Below are 24,335 nucleotides of genomic sequence, written 5' to 3'. Positions count from 1 at the left end.
TTTAGAGTGGGATTGGAGGGGTGGGAGGGGAAAAAAGAGGGGAAGAATGATAATACTCTGTTCGGGTAGAGACACTCTCACATGGAATTTCTAATATCATGAGCTGGTGTTCTCTCCTCAACACGTGATGACACAGGTTGTAGGTGAGGAAGTGCCCTCTGGTATCTTCCTTGACAAAAATAAAAGGGAAAACAAAAATAGTGCAATACTATTTAATTCGACAGTGGGTGAATGAGATTTAAAACTTACAAGCGACCGATATTTTCAGGCATAGAAAGGAGATGTCGCCAGACTCCACAGCATATCCCTTTCTGGGTTGCAGTGTTACTTCTCGGCTGATCCCTGCTGGCAAAGGGTCTTTGTATCTGTATGTGGGGATAATTCTGGCTGCAATATGGATACTCAAAGCCCGTGCACAGGCTATGTTCTCCTCCGGCCGCCTATCTCCTCCACAGATGCAGTCTTCAGCTTCCTTAGTCCGTTGCGCGTGCGCATGCGCAGACGACAAGACGCTGGGCCAGGATACAGGGAAAAGAAACTCCTAGCTACGGTGGCTTGAAAGGACCAAAAAACGTCAGACGCGTTTCACCAATGCTTCCTCAGTGACGCGTCTGACGTTTTTTGGTCCTTTCAAGCCACCGTAGCGAGGAGTTTCTTTTCCCTGTATCCTGGCCCAGCGTCTTGCCGTCTGCGCATGCGCACGCGCAACGGACTAAGGAAGCTGAAGACTGCATCTGTGGAGGAGATAGGCGGCCGGAGGAGAACATAGCCTGTGCACGGGCTTTGAGTATCCATATTGCAGCCAGAATTATCCCCACATACAGATACAAAGACCCTTTGCCAGCAGGGATCAGCCGAGAAATAACACTGCAACCCAGAAAGGGATATGCTGTGGAGTCTGGCGACATCTCCTTTCTATGCCTGAAAATATCGGTCGCTTGTAAGTTTTAAATCTCATTCACCCACTGTCTAATTAAATTGTATTGCACTATTTTTGTTTTCCCTTTTATTTTTGTCAAGGAAGATACCAGAGGGCACTTCCTCACCTACAACCTGTGTCATCACGTGTTGAGGAGAGAACACCAGCTCATGATATTAGAAATTCCATGTGAGTGTGTCTCTACCCGAACAGAGTATTATCATTCTTCCCCTGTTTTTTCCCCTCCCACCCCTCCAATCCCACTCTAAAGAAAGAAGTGTGTATAACTTTGAGTTGTTTTTTACTGTGGCTCTCCCCTCTCTCTTCTATTTTACACGTAACATACGTCGTGGAGCTGGGAGCAGAGTGACGCGCCCGAGGACTTTTCCCCCCCTTTTTTTTTCTACTCAACATGTTACCATAACTGTAACACACACCTCTTTGTTTATCATGCTACATCTAAAAAAAAAAGAGGGTCGGCCACATATGACGTGGGACCCTTGTCATGTGCCAAGGCGTCCTTAAAAAGGATTACGGATGTAAGCCCCGTCCCCAACCGATGTGCGCGCGTCAAATCCTATTGGCTGTGTCCGTTTGTTATTGTTACGGTCACTGCACTGTGTCATGCGCGCGTCTGTGTTTGTGGGCGTGCAAAGTGCGGTAGGCCAATGTTAATTCAGTGGGAGGAGTGTTTGCATGCACTTAACGCTGCCTTAACATCACGTCACACGTATTGTATTCGCTCATTGGCTGATCTGCCGTTGTTTCCGTCCACACACGTCCGTTTAAAAAGTGTATAGAAGTACGTGTTCCGAACGATTTTGGTTTAGCGTTCATTGGATTTCAAATAAATATTATATGCTTAATGCTACTAACAACATGTATTGAACGCACAGCGTACACATTGTTTAGCGCATGCGCTAAAACTTAGTCGACCCAATCGTGAAGTGCGTGCGCAAATTAAGATGTGCGCGTACATTCTGATGTATACAGGCACTGGAAATATCATATCCCTAGTTATGGCTGCAACGCAATTAACAAAAGGATACATAATGATGTTTACTTGTAACCTTGCCCTTCTAACATATAAGTGAATTACGCGTGGATATACACAATCATATAGAGATGTGTAACGCGTTGTTATGGCTACACATATATAAAGGTGCCATCTGTGACCATCATGTGTTTGCTGTATTTCAGAGATGTCGGGGAAGAATCAATGGGAACAATGTATCATTTCTTAAGAGTCTACCGTTATATGAGATGATTGTGAGGAGGAGCGACCGACTAATATACAGTAGAGGCAACTCTTATTCGAACAAAAACCAGTGGCAATTCCCCAAAAGACTCAGGTACACCCAGGTACATGCTGGGTACATGCCTTAAACTTTCCTTAAACTAGCCCCAGCATTTCTGCATTGATTAATGGCCTATCAGATTAACAGCGGGGGGTCCCTGGCAGTCCCATTCAAACTGAATTGGACTGCCAGGGATCCCTGCTGTGTTAATCCTATGGGTCGTTAGTCAATGCAGAAATGCCTTAAACGTGCCTCAAACTAGCCCAGAACATACCCAGCACATACCCAGCACATACCCGGAATGTAACCCGGCTAGTTTACGGCAAATGCTAGAATAAACGTTGCCTCTACTGTATTACATATGCAACAATTTTTAAAATTCTTGTAGCGCATATTAACAAACAATACTAAATGTGAACAGGTTATGCCTATATTTCATAACCACTTAATTAACATAATGATATTGCTAAACAGTTTATTTTTTATTTTTTATGTGTGTACTTTTTTTGGTAATAACATTATATGCCATGCTCACTTTCATATATAACAACCATTCCCACTCTGCAAACACATTTGTGTAGTATATTGTATAATGGGACGTATGAGTGTAGAAAGTATGTAAAGGAGACTTAAAACCAAGTAGCCATTTAAAGCTGCAGTACAGTCAATATCCTGCCAGTGTTTTTTTTTTTAATAATTCAGTTCTGTAGTAAGAAAAATTACTATTAGCATTTTCTGTTTTAAAAAAAACTACTTTGAAAGACCTTTTCTGTTGTCTTCTATTTTAACAGCCATTTGCTAAGGCACTGCCCCTTCATGTCCTGTCACAAGCTCTGGCACACCCCTTTGTCAGCCCTACCCTCCCTCTAGCACTTGTCAGTGGAGGAATGCTCATGAATATTCATGAACTTCCACTGCCTGTCAAGCAGATTATAAACAAATCCCAGCTTTTAATATGTCAACTAATTGCGACCTATCAATACATGGAGAACGAATTGACCTGCAGCTATACAGTTCTTTAGCTAATTAGAGATTGTACACATGAAACTATTGAAGTAAAAAAATAAATGTAAAAAACAAAACAATTACAATGACTGAACTGCAGCTTTTATGCATAAGTTCTCATGTTACATGGGGATGTTGTTTCAATTGTTTTTGAGTGTGGCAAAAAAGTTTTATGGCAACATGTAGTACTGAACTATAATGCATGATGTTAGGAAAATTAGGTACTGATATTGTCAACATTCAAGTTTATGTGTATATTTCATTTAGCAAACTAACTATAGTTTACTGTGTTTAGTAAACGTTACACACATACAGAGTAACATGAGTATGATGATATAAGCTAACATTACTGTATAAACCTGATGTTATGATTTGACGGTGTTATACATGCATCATACACAAATTGATACAGACACAAACAGTGGTCTTGAAATGTGTGCCTATGCAAATGTGTACGTGATTTACGTTCATCTGTTGAGAATACTTGTAAATGATCATCATAATAATGATGAACTGACGTGTATGACATTCCGACTATATTAACAACATTGTCATTGGGTGAAATGAATTATGCAAAATTACTAATACATTTTTGGAATATTTGCTTTGTGTTAACAGTTTGACACTTGTTACATGTAGGTCACATCAACACACATGTGTGACTTATACATACACATGTGACAATGTAAAAAACAACTTTACCATTAATTGATAGCATTAATTATCACATACATTGCAACATACAAGATGTACAAAGCATTGGTGTGATTACAGGCATTCATGTATGGAGTGTTATGATCACTCATGTGCATCCGTGGTTAATCACCTCCTCTAAGCAAAACACTAGCAGCTTTTATCCCCTTCTCTCCAACCACCCCTATATTATAATAATGGATTTTTTTTTTTTTTTTTCAACTTTGTTTTTATTAGTTTTTTGTGCATACAGACAGTAGAATACAGGATATTGATAATTGTTCCAAGTATACACCAAACTTACAGGGACAAACTACAAAAAACAGACGCACGATGGGGGGACCACAGGACAAGACATAGACAGACCAACAACAACCAAGGAGAAAGAAAAATGGACGGGAAGGTGGGGGGGGTAGGGAAGGGGAGGGGGAACGGCGTAGAAGAATCGCTTTCCATGTGTTTATCAGTTGTCCTGCACCACCACTGCTGACGCCCTGCTCCAGTCCACCTCTCAGAGGTCCTTGGGCCAGATCCACTTCCATTTTTCGGCTTCCATCTAATTGGAATATCGCTAAAACCCTGGGGGAGCCCTGCTGTTAGATCGTCCTGTCTAGCTCCCAGCCCTCCATCCAAGGAGAACTCACCTAAATCTATCAAAGCCATATTGTGGCATCATTCATCCCCTGGATATCAGTCTGAGCCAACCATAATGACCAGACTTTTTCAAATTTATCGGCCGAATCGTTAACTAAACTCGTTAACTTCTCCATTCGGCAAATGAACCAAATTCTGTTTCTGATTTTGTCTATAGAAGGAATCGCATTCTGATTCCACAATGCTGCGGTCTCACACCTCATAGCGGTAGCAAAGTGTGCTATCAGCTTGTTACCCGACCTAGATACCTCATTCGTAGGTTTACCTAATAAAAATAGCCACGGGTCCAGCTGAATTTTGAGCCCCAAAAAGATCCTCTGCAGCCAATCTCGGATCTGGGTCCAGACCGGCACTATTTTCGGGCAAGACCACAGCATGTGAACCAGATCCCCTTGTTCCCCGCACTGCCTGGGGCAGAGCGGGGAAGAGCCCCGGATGAATTTTGCTAATCTAACTGGGGTGAGATACCAGCGTAGTAATACCTTATATGAGTTCTCCTTCAATGTCATGCAAATGGAGCTAGTAGCTGCGGCTTTGAACACCGCAGCCCAGTCCTCGTCCTCTAATTGACCCTGGAGATCCTCCTCCCATTGAACCATAAAACGGGGTTTGACTGTCCTGTCAGAGTCAGTATTTACCACCCCTCTGTATAAGGCAGAGATCAGTCCCCGCGTGTCTGCCCCGCGCACGCAGAGCTGTTCAAAATTCGTCAACGGTGGTCTCATCGGGTGTGCGTTGTAAAATGCCCGGACCTGGAGGTACCTCATAAAATCAGTGTTAGGTATGTCTGTTTCCGACTGTAATAGTTCAAAGGATTTAATCTTGCCTTTATCCTCCAGGTCCTTCAATCGTCTAATCCCCAATTTACGCCAGAGCGGGAAACTCTTGTCTGCCAACCCAGGAGCAAAATCCGGATTGCCGTATAAAGGCACCATAAGAGTGTGTTTGGAGGTTATTGAGCGATTACCTTTAGAAGCCTCCCAGACCGAGAGTGAGTTGAGCACAGAGGTCAGCGGAATGAGTACATCCTTCACCCGTGTCCTCGGGTACCAGATCAGGTCCTTGAGCTCCAGTGGGGCGCACACCTCCCTCTCCAGCGCCACCCACCGCCTGAGCACAGGATCACCATGCCACTGCGTGATTTGGCACAATTGTGCCGCTTTGTAGTAGGATATAACGCTCGGAACCGCCAGGCCACCAGCTTCCTTAGCTTTCTGCATCATTTTTACTTTAATCCGTGGCTTTTTACCATTCCAAATAAATTGAGAAATTGCTTTTTGAAGCCCTGTAATGTCTGCTCGAACCATGGCAATCGGGAGAGTTTGGAACAGATATAAAATCCGGGGAAGGATATTCATCTTGACGCTATAGATCCTCCCCAACCAAGAAATACCATATGCCTTCCAATCCTGTAGCTCTTTTTTGAGAGTCCTCAGCAGTTTGGGATAGTTAGCCGAATATAAGGAGCTTGTCTTTTTCGTGATATGCACTCCTAGGTATTTCATGGAGGAAGGACGCCATCTAAACTCAAAATTGAGTTCTATCAGCTTCTCCATTTCTCTTGGCATGTTGAGGCTTAAGGCCTCTGATTTAGATTGATTTATTTTAAAACCAGAGATCTGGGCAAAACGCTCTAGAAGCTTGAACAGATTGGGTAGCAAGATGAGCGGCTTGGTAAGGGTTAGAATAATGTCATAATAACTTTGTGCTCCTGGGAGTGAATTTGTACCCCAGAGATATCAGCGTTGTTCCGAATTTGTGCTGCGAGTGGCTCGATGCATAAGGCGAATAGCAGGGGCGAAAGCGGGCATCCCTGCCTCGTGCCACTTTTAATTGGAAATAGTTCTGAGGGGAATCCCTGGTGGACCACCCTAGCTGCTGGTGCAGTATATAATGCCTTGACTGCCTGTTGGAATAGGCCTCCAAACCCAAACGCACCAAACGTGGACTCCAAGTATGGCCAATCAATCCTGTCGAAGGCCTTTTCCGCATCTAGGCTTAGGGCTATACTTCGAATCTCGTTGGCTCCTATAAAGTCTATTATATCCACCATCCTTCTAGTGTTGTCGGCCGCTTGTCTACTTCTAATGAAGCCAACTTGATCCGGGTGGATAAGCCTCGGCAGGATTACATTTAATCTATTGGCCAGTAGTTTAGAATAGATTTTAACATCTGTATTAATTAATGATATTGGCCGGTAACTTTGGCAACTAGTGGGATCCTTATCCTCTTTATGAATTACTGAAATTGACGCTTGGAGCATCTGCCCCGGAAAGGGCTCTCCTGCTAATACTCCATTGAACAGCTGGAGCATGTGTGGAGCTAGAACTTCGAAAAAAAAATTATAATACAGGTTGGAGAACCCATCCGGGCCTGGGGCTTTTGACGCTTTTAAGTTTTTTACTACCGCCTCTAATTCCTCCCTTGTAAAGTCGCTTTGTAGTGCCTCTCTCTCCAATCTGTTCAATTGTGGCAAGGCCGCATCAGCCAGGAATTTCTGTAGATTACTACTTGTCCTAGCGTTGTAAACCACCTTCTCCCCATTATATAGCTGTGCGTAGAATTTCGCAAACTCCCCTACTATGACTTTTGGGTTTGAGGAACTCTGGCCTCCTGCTGTTGTAATAGACTGAATATTAAAGTTTGGTTTCCGATTACGGAGTCTGGTGGCTTGCATAGTGTTCGGTTTATTAGCTTTCTCATAGAACTTCCTCTGTGTCCAACTCATGTCTTTCTCAGCCCTGGAGGTAAGGAGGAGGTTTAGCTCAATCCTAACATCCTTCAACTCCTTCAGAGTATCATCTCTACCTGTTCGGTTATGTAGAATAGAGAGCTCGTGTAACCTTTGATAAAGCTGGGTTAATTTGGCTTCCTTTTTCTTTTTCCTATTTGCAGCTATACCGATTAGTACCCCTCGAATTGTGGCTTTATGAGCCTCCCATAACAGCGACTGGGATTCCACACTGCCCCTGTTTATCCGAAAGTAATCTGAAATTTCGGATTTGATTTTTTTCTGTATATCCGGAATTTTAATTATCGATTCGTTTAGCTTCCAGTTTGCTCCTGGCCTGGCACATCCAATTTGGCTGCATCTTAGCTCTATTGATGCATGGTCCGACCATGTAATATCATGTATGCTTGTGTCGGAGATTTGTGGGACCATTCTGCCCGATACAAAGAAGTGGTCAATCCTACTTTAGCTGTCATGTGGGTGGGAATAGAAGGAGTAGCTGCGGTCTCCTTGGTGCTGCTCTCTCCATATATCCATTAGGCCAACTTGTTTTAGACCTTTCAGTAATTGGGTATTTCCCTCTCTCTTTATGGTTTTCTGGGATGTGGTTCGATCTACGCTGGGGTTCAGGACTGTGTTAAAGTCGCCTCCCAGAACTATATGTCCCTCGGCCCACAGCTGTAGCTTCTGGAAGAATGAGTTATAGAAGTCTGGTTGTCCGTCGCCAGGCGCGTATATACATGCCAGCGTTATTCTGACCTGCTTAAGGAGCCCGACCAGCACAATGTACCTTCCCTTAGGATCTCTTTTAATCTTTTCAACCTGGGAGGGGGTGTTATTATGTATCAATATAGCTACTCCTTTCTTTTTTTCCTCACCTGATGCTAGGAAGAACTTTCAGAAGTGAGAGTCTAGAAATTTTGGAATATTTCGCGAGCTGAAGTGAGTTTCCTGGAGGAAGACCACATCGGCCCTTCTCCTCTTAAGCTCTGCAAAAGCTACCCGCCGCTTATGTGGACTGTTGAGCCCTTTGCGTTTTGTGAGATAAAGATTACCTCCATTTTGTGATGTAGTGTCTGTGTGGTGGTAGTTTATAAGCAAACCTGTTCTTACCCAGATCCCTGGGCTCTTTCTGAACTTGAGATTCGTAATGCTGGCACCTGTAGCGCAGTTTCATTCTTCCGCCGGTTGGGGCTGGGATGGAGAAGGGATAAGACATGAGGGAAGAATACATATATACAACACATATAAACACCACAAGAACCGTATTGGTCCTGATAGACCTCGGGTTCATTGCCCGGTGGAGATCTTTTCTCTCTGGACCCCCCTCCCCCCTGGTCCAACTCCATGGCTCCGGAAACCGGCCACGGACCACCGGGTCTTTGCCAGGTAGGTGGGACATGCCCCGCCTCCTGGAGTTGACGCACATACCTGCAGGCAGAGTGGTGTTTACTCCCCCCCCCCGCCGGCAGTTATGCTTAGTCAAAACCTGACAACTAGCTTCTCAACTACAAAGAATTTTACCCATAATTAACCAAGGTTTAAACCTTAACTACCCTGAACTCTTCTCTCTAACTCCGACATCACTCCCAGCTCTAAATCTATAAACCCTAAACTGTTTGTACCCTTCCTGCAGCCACCCTCTCTTCTTCCCGTATCTGCCCCCCTACGCTCTTTGACTCAATCGACTCCCCTGCTCACTCCTCCATCGGGAATTATACCTGTCTAAAATCCTCAGTATACTGACTATTTGTTTATTATCCCTTCCCTCTACGCCCCCTTATCACCCCTACATGTCTCAGCTCCCCTATGTACTCTCTATACTCTTTAATCCCTCCCGCACCCCCCATGCTCCCCTCCCACCACTGCGGATTACCCCCTCCAAGCGGCCAGGCATCCCCCTTCTGCACCACTATCAGAGTTCCAGTCCCCAGCGCTCAGCATATTCAGATGTCTCTCCCCGGCGGCGGAACTCGCACGCCCCCGCCAGGGAAGACCGATCCGCTTCCAGGTTGACGCCTCTCTTTAGACGTCACGCTGCCGTCTGCTGGATCCTCCGTCGGCGTCCCTCCTGCTGCTCTCGCGAGAGCGGACCCCTCTACATCACTGGGCTGGGCGAGGCGGGCTCAGTCGGAGGCGGATCCTCACGGAGAGAAGGCTGGATTGAAGGAAGCTCCCTGGGTGGGTCTTGATATCGGAGCATTCCTTCCCGCCACAAACCCCGCCGCCATGAGAGTCTTCGCGCCTCGTCGTCTTCTTTCAACTCAGGTAGGTAGAGAGACGCCATTTTGGAGCACAAGTATTGGTGCAATCTCCATAGGGCCCACGGTTGTAGTTCATCTTTGGAACCTAAGCACCAAAAGAGACTCCCGTTAGGGTGATATCCTCGCAGAGCCGAAGGGCAATAACTTTCTTAATCAGCGCAACAGGCGCAACATCAGTTCACAGTCTGTGATCTATCCATTGTTTATGGGCTTTTTCCGCTCCCCCCTTCCTTGTTCAGTCTCCTCTCCTTCGGGGGAGAAGAACCATGCCGTCCCGGCGGGGAGTCCGCTTTATGCCCTTGTTGGTCTCCCTCTGCTATATTGTCCGGTAACCCCTGCACCCCCAGTTTTTTCAAGAAGGCTGCCCCCTCCGAGGGGTGCTTGAGCACGTGTGGTCTGCCATTTTTGATGGCCACGAGGGCGAATGGGAATGCCCATCTGTACCTGACCTCACTGTCCCTTAATGCCCTTGTGACATGGGCTACAGCTCTCCGCCCGGGCCAGGGTGAGGGGAGATAGGTCTTGGAAAACCATGAGGGTGATTCCTTCAAAGGTGATATGGGGGGTGCACGGGCAATCCTACCCACCTCCTCTAGGGGGGTTTGATGGCAGAGGTCTGGAACGTAGAGCCCTATGGCATCTATCCATTCTTAAATCGGATTCCGTTTTGTCCGGCAGGATAGAGGCCATCCAGCGGGTCAGCAGGGCCTCCGGGTCCAGAATCTCCTCTGGGATCCCCCGGACTCTTAAGTTGTTTCTTCTGTCCCTATTTTCCCCATCTTCTTGTCGGGCCTCCAGGTCCATTACTCTCTGCTCTAAGGCCTGCACCCGAGAGTTAGTTTCTTTGTGGGTATTTGAGCTGACATTCATGCGCTCCTCAAGCTCGTTAGTCCTTGTCCCAATCTGCATGAGGTCGTGCCGGAGCCCCTCCACCTCCCCCCTGAAAAAGGATTTTAAATCTATTAGCAGGCGGGATATTTCTTTTTTAATGACTTTGGACTGCTCCGCTGCTGCCCTTGAGCCCTCCGCGTCTTGGGCTGAGTCGGAGTCAGAGACCGCTGACAGCTCCGCAGCTCCAGCCTTGCTTTGCCCGGTGAAGTAGGCCCTGACATCCGACTTGCGCCGGGTCTTCTGCCTCGTTGCTGCCATACTTTTTTGGGCTTATTTGTCGATCTGGGGTGAGTTTAGTTGTCCGTAGCGCTAGTTTGATTTTTTATAAATGCCGGTTTTGATATTGATTATTTGCCAAAAAGTGCCGGCGGTTGGTGGAGCTGTGTGATTACTCAACCATCACCAGCCAGCCGCGCATGCGCATCTCATAATAATGGAATTTTTAAGGGTACATACATGAAATGTGATGTCATGTCGCTAATAATTTTCACATACTATGCACATGAAACATCAAGAGTATCTAAACGCATCTAGATGATAGAGAAACGAGATGTATGTAAGATTTGAAGTTGACAACTATGTTGGGTTTATACATCCTATAATTATACGTATATAGAGGTAGGCACATCTTATGACAGATGTCAGTTCATATACATACCATGGTCAGTGATAGGGGAGATATACCTATAAAAAAAATGAAGAATACATAAATTGCAAACATTGACATGACATCTTCATTAATGTAAGCAACACATCAAAGTGTATATTTGGTGTTACATATGAAACACCATGTATATTTTGTCACATTAAATATGAAAAGCTGCCTGGTGTGCACATCATATTGATGCACATGTAACAGTGTAACAATAAGATTGAATGTAACCATACTGGAAGAATGAATGACTATGGCCATACTATGTGTATTGTGTTTGCATAATCAAAAACACAATGTTACTAAATTACTCGTTTGTAACACTTGTTGTATTCACATACACACAACTAGTTTACATTCGAAGAAGGATTATATAACCTGTGCAAGAATAACATACCGGTGCCACATGGCTTTGTCCACACAGCAGAGAAGAGAAAGGTGTGCAACCCATATTCATCTATGTCCTAACAGAAGGTTATTATAATAAATGTAGTGTTAATATAACATAATTAATATATCAAAGTAGTACTAGGAACATATATGTATTTACGTACCAGAAAAAAAAAAACTATTTATGAGATTCTGGCGTGTCTCGGCACCACTGGCTGTTTGTTCATTTTCAGCTGGTACATTTGTGGGATGCTCCTCTTCCAAAGCCTGACCTATGTCTGTGTGTACATTGTGTCTGAGTGCCACATTGTGCAAAATGCAACAGGCAATGATAATATCAGACACTTTTTGTGGCTTATATTGAAGAGCCCCACCAGTTCTGTCGAGACACCGAAATCTAGTTTTGAGAAGGCCAAATGTCCTCTCTATAATGGATCGCGTAGATATATGGGCAGCATTGTAGCTCTCCTCTGCTTCAGTTTGAGGGTTTAGCACCGGGGTCAACAGCCACGGCCTAATTCCGTATCCTGAGTCACCTATAATCAATGTAGCACACATAAGCTTACATTAGTGATAACATTCTAAAATAAAATCATTCCTAAACAAAAAAGAGGTTTGTGTTACAACATCCAAATATGTACTCACCCAGCAGCCAACCAGGTCCAAAATGGGCTTCTTCGAAAGCATGGAAGACTGATGAGTTCCTCAGGATAGAGGAATCGTGACTGGAACCAGGGAATTTGGCTACCACATGCATTATCTTCATCGTGGCATCGCATACCACCTGTACATTCAGGGAATGGTAGTGCTTACGGTTGCGGTAAGCATGCTCACTCTGACTAGGCGGAATCAAAGCAACATGGGTGCAATCGATTGCACCCATCACACATGGTATCCCTGATATGGCATAAAAGCCATTCCTGACTTCCAGCCACTGTGTCTGCTCTTTAGGAAAATAAATATAATTCCTAGTGCGTCTATTGAGTGCATAGAGAAACTGGGTAAAGGCCCGCGAGAATGTAGATTGCGAGACCCCGCCCACTATGCCCACAGTTGTCTGGAATGACGCGGAAGCAAGATAATGTAATGAGCACAGCATTTTAACAAGCCCAGGGACTGCACAACCTCTGGCTGTCACAAAATCTAAATCTCCCCTTATCTCTTCATAAAGAGATAAGATTGCTGCTGAACTCAACCGATAGCGACTTACTATCTCCTCCTCACTCATCCCATCTAACAGGGTTCTCTCCCTGTACACACGTGGACGAGCCACAACTTCTCTCCTCTGTCTTCTCCTCTGATCTCCTGTCCCTCTCCCTGTCCCTCTCCCTGTCCCTCTCCCTGTCCCTTTCATGTCCGCGCGCCTGTCCCTGTCACTGTCCCTGGCTCTGTCCCTCCCTTGCCCTATGTCATTCTGTTCTTCAGCAAGCCACTCGTGCAAAAGAATGTTCCTCCGTCTCCTAAACATGCGCATCATTTTGAAATCTGTAGCTGTGAATGAGCAGGTAATGGGCGTCCTTTAAATAGCTATGTGATGATGTCAGGTGAGTTTGTAAAATGCAACGTGTTACATTAACATATTAAAGTACTTGGCTCCCAAGCTGTATCCATTTTATCTAACAAGTATTATTTCTGTGTATTCAGCAGCCAATCGTGATATTTGACAATGATGTAACGTGAAGCTTTGTACAAGCATTCATTGTTAATTCTTAGTGTAATGTGTAATGCATGTAGCACTTCTGAACGCAACAGTCAGTCATGTAATGATGCTAAAAGCATGACATTGACGTAGAAAAAGTTTGCTGCAACATGTCTAATTTGCCATGTTAGTGTCACATGTTCCCAACAATGAATTCTCGTGTGCATATGCATACATTTATGGCATCAGGATAGTTGATATTGAATCAGTTTGAAAGGTGTAACAATGAGTAAGTATTGTAGATGTGTGTATAAGTTAGCATGAAGTGCTTGTAATGCAACTTTTACAATGTAAACATGCAATGTGATTGAGTGTCCAATAGCGGACGTCATGAAAAAAGGGAGGACACAAAGTACATGTAAACATGAGAAGAAAGATGTACATGAACGTTTGATGATGCGTTACACATTACAAGCATTGTCTAATGTAAAGCTACATGAATGTACGGTGGCTGTGTTAGATGTGTGACATGGGTAACATCATATAATAAATTGTCGCACAGATCAGTGACATGTGTGATATGATGTGATCTTCTCCTTTAAGAGTTGGGTATAGGTTTTTCCATTGCCACATCATCACATGATGAGTAATGTGACACGCAGATGATGAAAACATCTAAAAGTACAATGTTCTGCAAATAATAAACGTAAGGTGTGACACGATGCAGTGAATGCCCCCCACACTGTAATGCTCAACACATTTGTATTGTGAGCAATCGAACGTAAACAGTACTATAATGTTCTACGTCCCCGCTCCATTGACTCCATTGATGTATAGATGAGTTTTTTTTTTCTAAGTGCTGCTCCGGCAGCCTTAGCGATCGTTCTCCCCTCCAACTTGCCAACTTTAGTTGGCGGGACAAATTGGCCATGAAGTCTCAATTTCTTAGTGCCGATCAGCTGATTTTGCTACTTGAATACAGCCGAATTAAAAAAGTGGCGAAAAGTGCCAAAAAAACGGCTTATCGGCAGGCGACTGGCCATAACAAATTTATCGGACACCAAAACTGGCGAAATCAAGCACTTATCGGCGCTTACTGAATCTCAAACCCAATTTTGCAGGGAAAATGGCAAAAAAAGCCTTATCAACGCTTACTGCATAGAGCCCATTGTGTATCAAAGCTTAATGATTAATGATTTAATGAATTTCACCAAGGTGATGCTGCAGGACTGCCATACAAAGGAATCGAGCAAGTCCCAATGCACTGGAGGGGTGGGAACAGAAATATTCAGCTTACTAAGAAAGAAACGTTTTGGATACACAGATTAAAAACCCTAGTACCCAATGGTCTCAATATTGATATAGAGTTAGGTGTGTTCTTACTTTAAGAACTAGACTTTGAAGAAAAATTAGTGGTTTTAATATCTTTCATATCAAATGTAGATTGCACTAAATGTTCTTAAGAACAATTCTCAGTATAGTATTTATTAAGTCCAATCTGACATTCCTTGAATGTTTTTATATATATATATATATATATATATATTTGTATGTACCTCAACAACATATGTTGCATAAAAGCAACCTTACATTCATCATGTTAGTTTGAATGAATAAGAATAACACAGATATATAAGCTTATAAGCATCTACTAGATTTATTTATGAATATTAAAAAGATTAGGAAGTGAGTAATTGCACAATTATTGAAAGGGTTTTTACATTAATCATGCCATATTTTATATATTTTTCTCTCGAGGGAACGAACTATAAGAAGATCCTGGACTTTTATTTAGTTAGTGTGACGGTTCAGGGGATTATTTCCCCTTCTTTCACTCCCTCTGTCCCTTCCCTTGCCAATCTCCCTGTGCATACCCCTTCCTCTCCCGCTCCAGCTATCCCTGTTGCTGTCCCTTTACCACAACGCATGCCACGCAGGTCTCGCGCACACACGCGGTCCCCAGGCCCCTGCGGCAACGCTCCCCGCTCTCAGACCTCCTCAGTACCCACTGTCATCCACTCACCTCCGGTGGCGGTGTCCTCCGTTTCCCCCAGCTGGTGTGCCCGCAGTGCGGCGGTCCGCGTGTCTTGTGACACAGCCTGTGCACGCTCCTCTTCTAGAGCCTGTCAATCTCTAGACTCCTCCTCCCATGACCTGCACGCCATCTCTCTGTCCAACCCCTCTGTCTCCTCTTCTCTCCTCCTGTCCTATCCCTATTGTCTCCCACTTCCCTCTCTGCTCCTCCTCTCTCTCCCATTGGTGTTCCCTCCTTTATAATCCCTGTCTGCCCTCTCTATCATCGCTCTGCATAGTTCCTGTTATCCCTGTGTGTGCAGTCCTATGCTTTGCTCCCTCTGTGTTCCTGCTTCTTCCTGCTCCTGTGTTAGTTTGGATTTCCCTGGCTTTAACCCCTGCTCGTCCTGGACTACCCTGCTCTCTGTAACCCTTGAACCTTGCTACGAACTCTACTTTGCTGACCTTTGAAATCCTTGGACTTGGCTTTTGAACTTTGACTACTCTGCTCTCTGTACCCCTGGACTTTGGTGCACGGACACGACCATTCTTACGTTTAACCCATCAAGACCTTGCAAGTATCCTAACCACTTTTCCAACAGGCCCAGGAACACTATACCACACTCCGGGCTTGCTGCCACTGCTGTGGGTGTGTGGTGTAATATCGTTCCCACCTCAGTATCGGGGTCTTGCCAGGTCTGCGGGCATACAGGCGGGACAGTTAGTTAATAGGGAATTTATTGAATGTTTTTATTATGTTATATATATTTTTTTTATATATTTTATATCTATATTATATATATATTTCTGAAAAATGAATTTGTTTTACCAGGTCTGCGGGCATACAGGCGTGACATTATGCAGAGCCCAACAAATGCAGGCCTTACAATTTGTAAGCAACCAGTTGTCTACAGTCTCCCAGCAATTGGCCAATTTCTCCCCTTTGGAGAGTTCCGTGGCTCCTACGCCACCGGTTTCCACAACCAATGCCAGATCTGGGCTCCGTATTCCTTCACTAAATCGCTATGATGGGGACCCCCTCGCCTGCCGCGGTTTCTTAAACCAATGCGAGGTGCAATTCGAGATGTCCCCTTCCCTGTTTCGTACTGGTCACGCTAAGGTAGCGTATATCTATGCCTTGCTCACCGGAGACGCTTTCGCCTGGGCCTCCCCCCTATTGGAGCGCAAAAACGAATGTATTTTTGTATTCGATACTCCTGCACGGCGCGAGACAGAAGCTTTCTCTCTTTTTCATATTTCGCAGGCCCGAAGATCTGCGGCCAAATACGCCATTGAGTTCCGTACGCTAGCAGCTGAAACCCAATGGAATGATGAGGCACTCACCACCGAGTACTGCCACGGACTCTCAGATACCTTGAAAGACGACCTGGCTACGCATGCATGGCCTTCGACCCTGGAGGAGTTGATCACCCTAAGCGTACGCATGGACCAGAGTACTCAGGAGCGATGGCACAAGAGGCACTGTTCTCGTTCTCCTTCCTCTGTTGTCACAGGTCGTCTACTACACCACTCCTGGCACTGGAAGCTCCGGAGCCAATGCAGGTTGGCAGTCAGCAACTTCGGGCCACAGAGAGAGTGCAACGTCATTTGAATGGACTTTGCTTCTACTATGCTTCTCCGGAACATCGCCTCCAGAATTGTCCCCTGAAACCGGGAAACGGGCACACCCAGTAAAGGTAGAGGGGCTTCTACTGGGTACTGTCTCTCCTTGCCCCTCTCTCCCCGAAGCATTCCCAAAGAAGTTTCTGCTTCCTGCTACTTTGGAGGGCCTGAACCTTTTCCTGCAGGTAGAAGCTTTCATCGATTCGTGATCTCCTGGTAACTTCCTGGACCAGAAGTTCGCTTTGGAGAATCAAATTCCCATGGTCACAAGGAAAACTCCCATTGGCCTCGAGGCCATCAACGGCCGACACTCCAGCCTGCGTTTATCATTTGGGAGTCTTATCCTCTCACACTGACCTTGACCGACGGTCACAAGGAGGTAATAATCTTCGATATTTTTCAATCTCCTTCCATCCAAATTATTTTAGGATTGCCTTGGCTTCAACTCCACAATCTACGCATCGACTGGACCGGTACTCTGCCTCTCCAGTGGCCTTCGTCTGCAGAAGCTGTTCCTGTGGTGTCTCCTGTTGCAGTGCTTACCGGCCTGTAATTCTGTTTCTTCCAATCTATCGACCCTGCCTACCGTGTATCAGGAGTACTTGGATGTGTTCAACAAGGTACATCGCCCGTACGATTGTCCTATCGATCTGATTCCTGGGACCATCCTGCCTAAGTGTAAGTCAGACCCCCTTTCCATCCCGGAGACCGAGGCCATGACGTCCTACATTCAAGAAAATTTGGAGAAGGGATTCATCCGCAACTCTACCTCCCCTGCTGGGCTGACTTCTTCTTTGTGAAGAAGAAGGATGGATCACTTAGGCCGTGCATTGACTTCCGTGGACTCAATAAAATCACGATGAAGAACCGGTACCCCCATCCTCTTATCTCTGAACTGTTCGATCAACTCCAGGGGGCATCTATCTTCTCAAAGCTCGACTTAAGAGGTGCCTATAATCTCATTCGCATAAGGGAGGGGGACGAGTGGAAACAGCATTTAATACTGCTGCGGCCGAGTTTATTCGAGCATTTGCCCGTTCTCGGCCGCAGCAGTAACCTGGCGCACGCCGGAGGGTGCCTGGCGCGCGCCTAAGCCTCTGAGGAGAGGCCCGCCGATCGGGGCTTCCCCCTCTCCTCACCGGGTCCGCCGGGTCCCCCGGAACGTCCCGCTGCCGTCCTCACATCCGCGCGACACCAGGGCTCCCTCGGGGAGCCCTGGGCACGCGTACAGGCGGCACAGGCACCCGATGACGCGTGACCGCGCATCGGTGATGCGCGGCACGCTGAGGGAGTGCGGCTCGCAAGCCGGGACATATCCCGGCTTGCGGAATGAGCCGTACTCGAATAAAGTGTGCCGCCTGTGTACACGTTCAGGACACTATGAGTATCTTGTTATGCCCTTTGGTTTATGCAACGCTCCTGCCGTTTTTCAAGAGTTCATGAACGACATCTTCCGCGATGTATCGGGAACATTTGTCATCGTCTATCTGGATGACATTCTTATTTTTTCTAAAAACCTGAAGGAACACATTCAACATACCAAACTAGTGCTTTCTAGGCTCCGTTCTAATCGCCTATACGCCAAAATGGAGAAGTGTTTGTTCCACCAGACCTCTACTGCCTTCTTTGGCTATATCATCTCCAGCCAAGGCTTCTCCATGGATCCAGAAAAGCTGAAGGCTGTTCTTGATTGGCCGCTGCCTAATTCCCTCAAGGCTGTGCAGTGCTTTCTCGGCTTTGACAACTATTAAAGGAAATTCATCAAAAAAAAATCTTCTATTGCTCTTCCCATCACAGCATTGACCAAAAAGGGCGCCGATACCACTTCCTGGTCTCCGGAGGCTATTCTTGCTTTTGAGGTACTCAAGAAAGCATTTGTTTCCACACCCATCCTACGCCATCCGGACACCTCCCTCCCCTTCGCTTTAGAGGTCGACGCCTCGGACGTGGGAGCTGGCACAGTCCTTTCCCAGAGGATTTCCCCAAGAAAAACTCCACCCCTGAGGTTTTTTTTCACGGAAATGTTCAGCTGCCGAAAGGAATTATGATGTTGGTAATCGTGAACTTTTGGCCATAAAACTGGCTCTCCAAGAATGGAGACACCTTTTAGAGGGTACCAAGGAACCAGTTGCTATCCTCACTGACCACAAAAATGTGTTGTATATTGAGGGGGCCCGACGTCTGGGATCCCGCCAAACTCAGTGGTCGCTCTTCTTTTCCCACTTTAACTATACTATTTCATATATTCCTGGTACCAAAAATGTCAAAGCAGATGCTCTCTCTCGTCAGTTCTCCACAGAAACTGAAGCTAATGAAAGCACAGAACGTATTCTTCCTGCCAAATGTATAATTTCCGCTAACAACTTCGACGTGTTGGATGAAATCAACAAAGCTCAAGCTCACATTCCCAGCAGGTTCAGGGTACCAGAATGGCGCTTATATGCAGCTCCACGCTTTCGCCATAAAATTTTACTTTGGGGTCACTCTTCTAGAGCAGTCGGTCATCCAGGCTTCAAAAGGACAGCAGATCTCATTAAACGGACATTTTGGTGGCCAAAGATGAACAAAGATATTCTCAACTTTACTAGTGCCTGCCCTGTAAGTGCCCAAAGTAAGACACTCCATCACAAACTGTCTGGACTTCTCTTACCTCTTCCCATTCTGGAACAACCCTGGAAGCATATCTCGATGGATTTCATTGTCGAGTTGCCCAATTCCAAAGGAATGAACACCATTCTGGTCGTAGTGGACAGGTTCTCTAAACAAGCACACTTTGTTCCCCTCAAGGGTCTCCCTAATTCTGCCACACTGGCTGATGTTTTTTCCAAAGAAATTTTCAGATTACATGGCATTCCCATTTCGATTGTCTCTGACCGTGGATCTCAATTCATCTCTAAATTCTGGCAGCATTCTCCCAGAGACTCGGAATCTCTCTCTTGTTTTCCTCAGGATACCATCCTCAAACCAATGGTCAAACCGAAACGATGAATCAAACTCTAGAACAATATCTAAGATGCTTCGTATCTGACTCAGAGGACAACTGGGTGGATCTCTTACCATGGGCCGAATTTGCTATCAATTCTCTCAAAAATGAGTCTACTCAAGAGTCTCCCTTTTTTATTAACTTCGGTTTCCACCCCAGTAGTCTTCCTCTCTCGTCTTCTCCTTCAGGCGTTAATGCGGCCAACTCTCATGTTGCTAATCTACAGGAATCTTGGAAAATAATCCTCAAAACTCTACAATCTGCGGTTGCCAAACAAAAGACCAAGGCGGATCGTCATTGTCAACCTGGGCCTTCTTTTAAACCTGGTGACAGGGTGTGGTTATCATCAAAGAACATTAGGCTTAAGACGCCTTCACCTAAACTTTCTCCAAGATTCCTAGGGCCTTTCAAAATCTTAGAGAAAGTTAACCCTGTTGCCTTTCGGCTGGATCTACCCCCCACCATGAGGATTCCTTCCGTATTTCACGCTTCACTCCTGAAACCCTTTATACAGAGTTCTCATTTCTCTGACCCTTCTCGGAAACCTAACTCAGTTTCTACCTTAGTACAACAGGAGTATGAGGTCCAATCGCTCATTGATTCCCGCTGCTCAAAAAACAAACTCCAGTTTCTTGTCCATTGGAAGGGCTATGGCCCGGAGGAACGTTAGTGGGTGCCAGCACGGCATATACATGCTCCTAAACTTCTCCAACAATTCCACCAAAAATTTCCGCAAAAACCTTGGATGGATCGCTCGGAGATCGATCCTAAAGGGGGGGATACTGTGACGGTTCAGGGGATTCCTTCCAATTCTTTCACTCCCTCTGTCCCTTCCCTTGCCAATCTCCCTGTGCTTACCCCTTCCTGTCCCATTCCGGCTATCCCTGTGTCTGTCCCTTTACCCAACGCATGCCCCGCAGGTCTAGAGCACCCGCACGGTCCCCAGGACCCTGCGGCAACGCCCCCCGCTCTCAGACCTCCTCAGTACCCACTGTCATCCCGTCACCTCCGGTGGCGGTCTCCTCCATTCCTCCGTTTCCCCCTGCTGGTGTGCCCGCGCGCGGCGCTCCGCTCCGCGCATCTGGTGACGCAGCCTGTGTGTGCGCACTCTCAGGTTACAGAGGGCGCGCGCACACGCTCCTCTTCTAGGGCCTGCCAATCTCTAGACTCCTCCTCCCATGACCTGCATGCCATCTCTTTGTCCAACCCCTCTGTCTCCTCCTTCTCTCCTCCTGACCTATCCCTATTGTCTCCCACTTCCCTCTCTGCTCCTCCTCTCTCTCCCATTGGTGTTCCCTCCTTTATAATCCCTGTCTGCCCTCTCTATCATCGCTCTGCATAGTTCCTGTTATCCCTGTGTGTGCTCCCTCTGTGTTCCTGCTTCTGCCTGCTCCTGTGTTACTTTGGATTTCCCTGGCTTTGACCCCTGCTCGTCCTGGACTACCCTGCTCTCTGTAACCCTTGAACCTTGCTACGAACTCTACTTTGCTGACCTTTGAAATCCTTGGCTTGGCTTAGGAAATTTGACTACTCTGCTCTCTGTACCCCTGGACTTTGGCGCACGGACACGACCATTCTTACGTTTAACCCATCAAGACCTTGCAAGTATCCTAACCACTTTTCCAACAGGCCCAGCAACGCTATACCACACTCCGGGCTTGCTCCCACAGCTGTGGGTGTGTGGTGTAATATCGTTCCCACCTCAGTATCGGGGTCTTGCCAGGTCTGCGGGCATACAGGCGGGACAGTTAGTTAATAGGGAATTTATTGAATGTTTTTATTATGTTATATATATTTTTTTTATATATTTTATATCTATATTATATATATATTTCTGAAAAATGAATTTGTTTTAATAAGATAAATTTATTTTAATGTATTAAATTATATATCTATTCTACTTGGATTTTCTGATATAAACTGTAATCTATTAATTTATGTAACCAATATGTAGCAATTTGCTATATGAACAGGCAATAGAGCTGGCTAATGTGTATACCTCTATGACTGTATGTTGAGTGAAAGAAGTGACTAAATAATTTCGAAATAATTTCAGAATGAAATCCATACACTAGAAAAGAAAGTAGTTAACTCCTGCTGGAGAAAATGCTATTTAAATACTAGACTGATTATATTATATGTCAGTGTGCAGCATATGTGAATGTCGATTCTGCTGTTTCCATTCGCATTCAACTATGTGACCAGGAAGCAGAGCTGGTTAATGCAAGCACTTTGGGGACTGTATTATGAATGACTGGAAGTAACTCAAAACAATTTGAGTATGTATTACAGTGGCGGCCGAGCTGAGTCTAAGGCGGCTAGATCCGCGGCTTTCAGATTATCCCGTTTAGGTGCGGTTTTATGTCGTTTTCGCGCTCGTGATATTAGCATTTTATTCTCGCTGGCTGCAATACTGTAATGCCGTGTACAATCTCAGGGGGCATTTGCGAGCTGTTGTCTTGGAAGTCTAATACCTTCGCGGTTCAGCCCGCGTCAGTACACAGTCTGTGTGTGCGCGCAGTAATTGTAAATTTGCATATTTGAAGTATGCATGCATTTAGCAGTGCTGTGCTGCTGTACAGTACTGTATGTAATTTTTTTTTCTCCACAAACCAAACCATTTTTTTTTCACAAGCCTGCCAAAACCATCTTACTGTATTACGAAATTCAATCTGTGCTATAGCTTTTGACTGCGACACTGTGTGTTTGACTGCACATGGTTAATTTTTGTTCTTTTTACATACTGTGTTTGGGGGTGTATTATTATGATGAACTGCATTTTGAAATTAAAGTACTGTACAGTATGTATTCAGCTTTGAACATCCACGTAGTAGTTAATTTTATGAATCTTGTACTTTATTCCTTTCAGAGATGGCAGCTTGCTTCTTACTGCGCAGTGTCCCCTATCAACATAAATTTCCCGAAGTTAATAAAGTTAGTCACTGCATCTGCGTGTAATTCTCTTTGAGATAGGAGCTTGAGGCGACCGCCCAACCCCACTGTATTGTGTTCTTAATCCTCTAATCCTTTCAGAGATGGCAGCTTGCTTCTTACTGCACAGTGTCCCCTATCAACACAAATTTCCCGAAGTTAGTAAAGTTAGTCACTGCGTCTGCGTGTAATTCTCTTTGAGATAGGAGCTTGAGGCGACCGCCCAACCCCCCCCCCTCTCGCAACAGAGTCATACAGTACATTTTCTGATGTTAGTTAGTTAATCATTGTGTTCTTAAAGCTGCAGTTCAGTTTTTTTTTAATTGAATTTTTACTTCAATAGTTTTAGTTTCATGTGTGCAATTACCTAAAGAACTGTATAGCTGCAGGTCAATTCGTTCTCCATTTATTGATAGGCAAAATTTGGTGACATACAGTAATTAGAGCTGGCATCTGTTTATATTCTGCTTCTGTCTCTCAGTGGAAGCTCATGAATATTCATGAGCACTCCTGCACTGACATGACATGTGCTAGAGGGAGGGCAGGGCTGGCAAAGGGGTGTGCCAGGGCTTGTGACAGGACATGAAGGGACAGTGCCTTAGCAAATGGCTGTTAAAATAGAATATTTGAAAATTGGTCTTTCTAAGTTGTTTTCTTAAAAACACAAAATGCTAAAAGTATTTTTTCTTACTACAGAATTGATTTACAGTATTAAAAAAAACAGACATGCAGGATATTGACTACGCCGGCGTGTACTGTAATTCTCTTTGAGATGGGTGCGTTTCAGAACTGATAGTTGTCTTAATCCTCAAATCCTTTCAGAGATGGCAGTTTGCTGTTTACTGCGCTTAAGTCGAACGCCCACCAACCCCCCCCTCTCGCAACAGAGTCGTCTGTGTCCTTACATACTGTATTGTGTTCTGAATCCTCTAATCCTTTCAGAGATGGCAGCTCCCCCTCTCGCACCCCCCTCTCATTGTGTTCTTAATCCGTCCAAACCTCACACTGCCTGCATGTACTCTAATCCTTGTAGACATGGGAGCTTCAGTAGCTGATTAATGCACATGACTCAGCCTCCCCCCCCCCAAACCAACCCTTTGAGGCTTATTTTACAGTAACGCTTTGGAAAATCCCTTCTCGATTTTGAAATGTAAATCTGATTTGCACAGCATAGTCAGAATTGAAAGTTAAAAACTCAAACTGATTAATGTTGCTTTGTCATTCATTCTTATTCATTGGTGTACTGAAGGGATGGGGGGTTGTGGTTGTTGTCAATGATTATGATTAGCAGTAATGTGAATAAATATTAATTTTATTTTCTCAGGAACCAAAAAATAATCATGAATAATACATACAGTAATGCTGTCTTTATTAAGTTCTTCTGGCAGATTGAAATTGGATAAACATTTTGAAAACATTTTTAAAACATGGGGAAACATGAATAATGCACATTTATAAGAATATTATTTAATAATATATAAGTACTGTAATGTATAATATATATATATATATATACATAGATATATATATATATATATGCAAATACAACTGTATGCTCATCTGCATGTCTTAGCAGGTCTGCAACCCCGCCTTTCCCCATCATCACCCAGCATACAGCACTTCCACTGCAGCAAGGGATTCTGGGAAAT

This window comes from Ascaphus truei, chromosome 13 (genome assembly GCF_040206685.1).
Source record: "Ascaphus truei isolate aAscTru1 chromosome 13, aAscTru1.hap1, whole genome shotgun sequence".
NCBI lineage: Eukaryota > Metazoa > Chordata > Amphibia > Anura > Ascaphidae > Ascaphus > Ascaphus truei.
Note: the sequence above shows the minus strand (reverse complement) of the source record.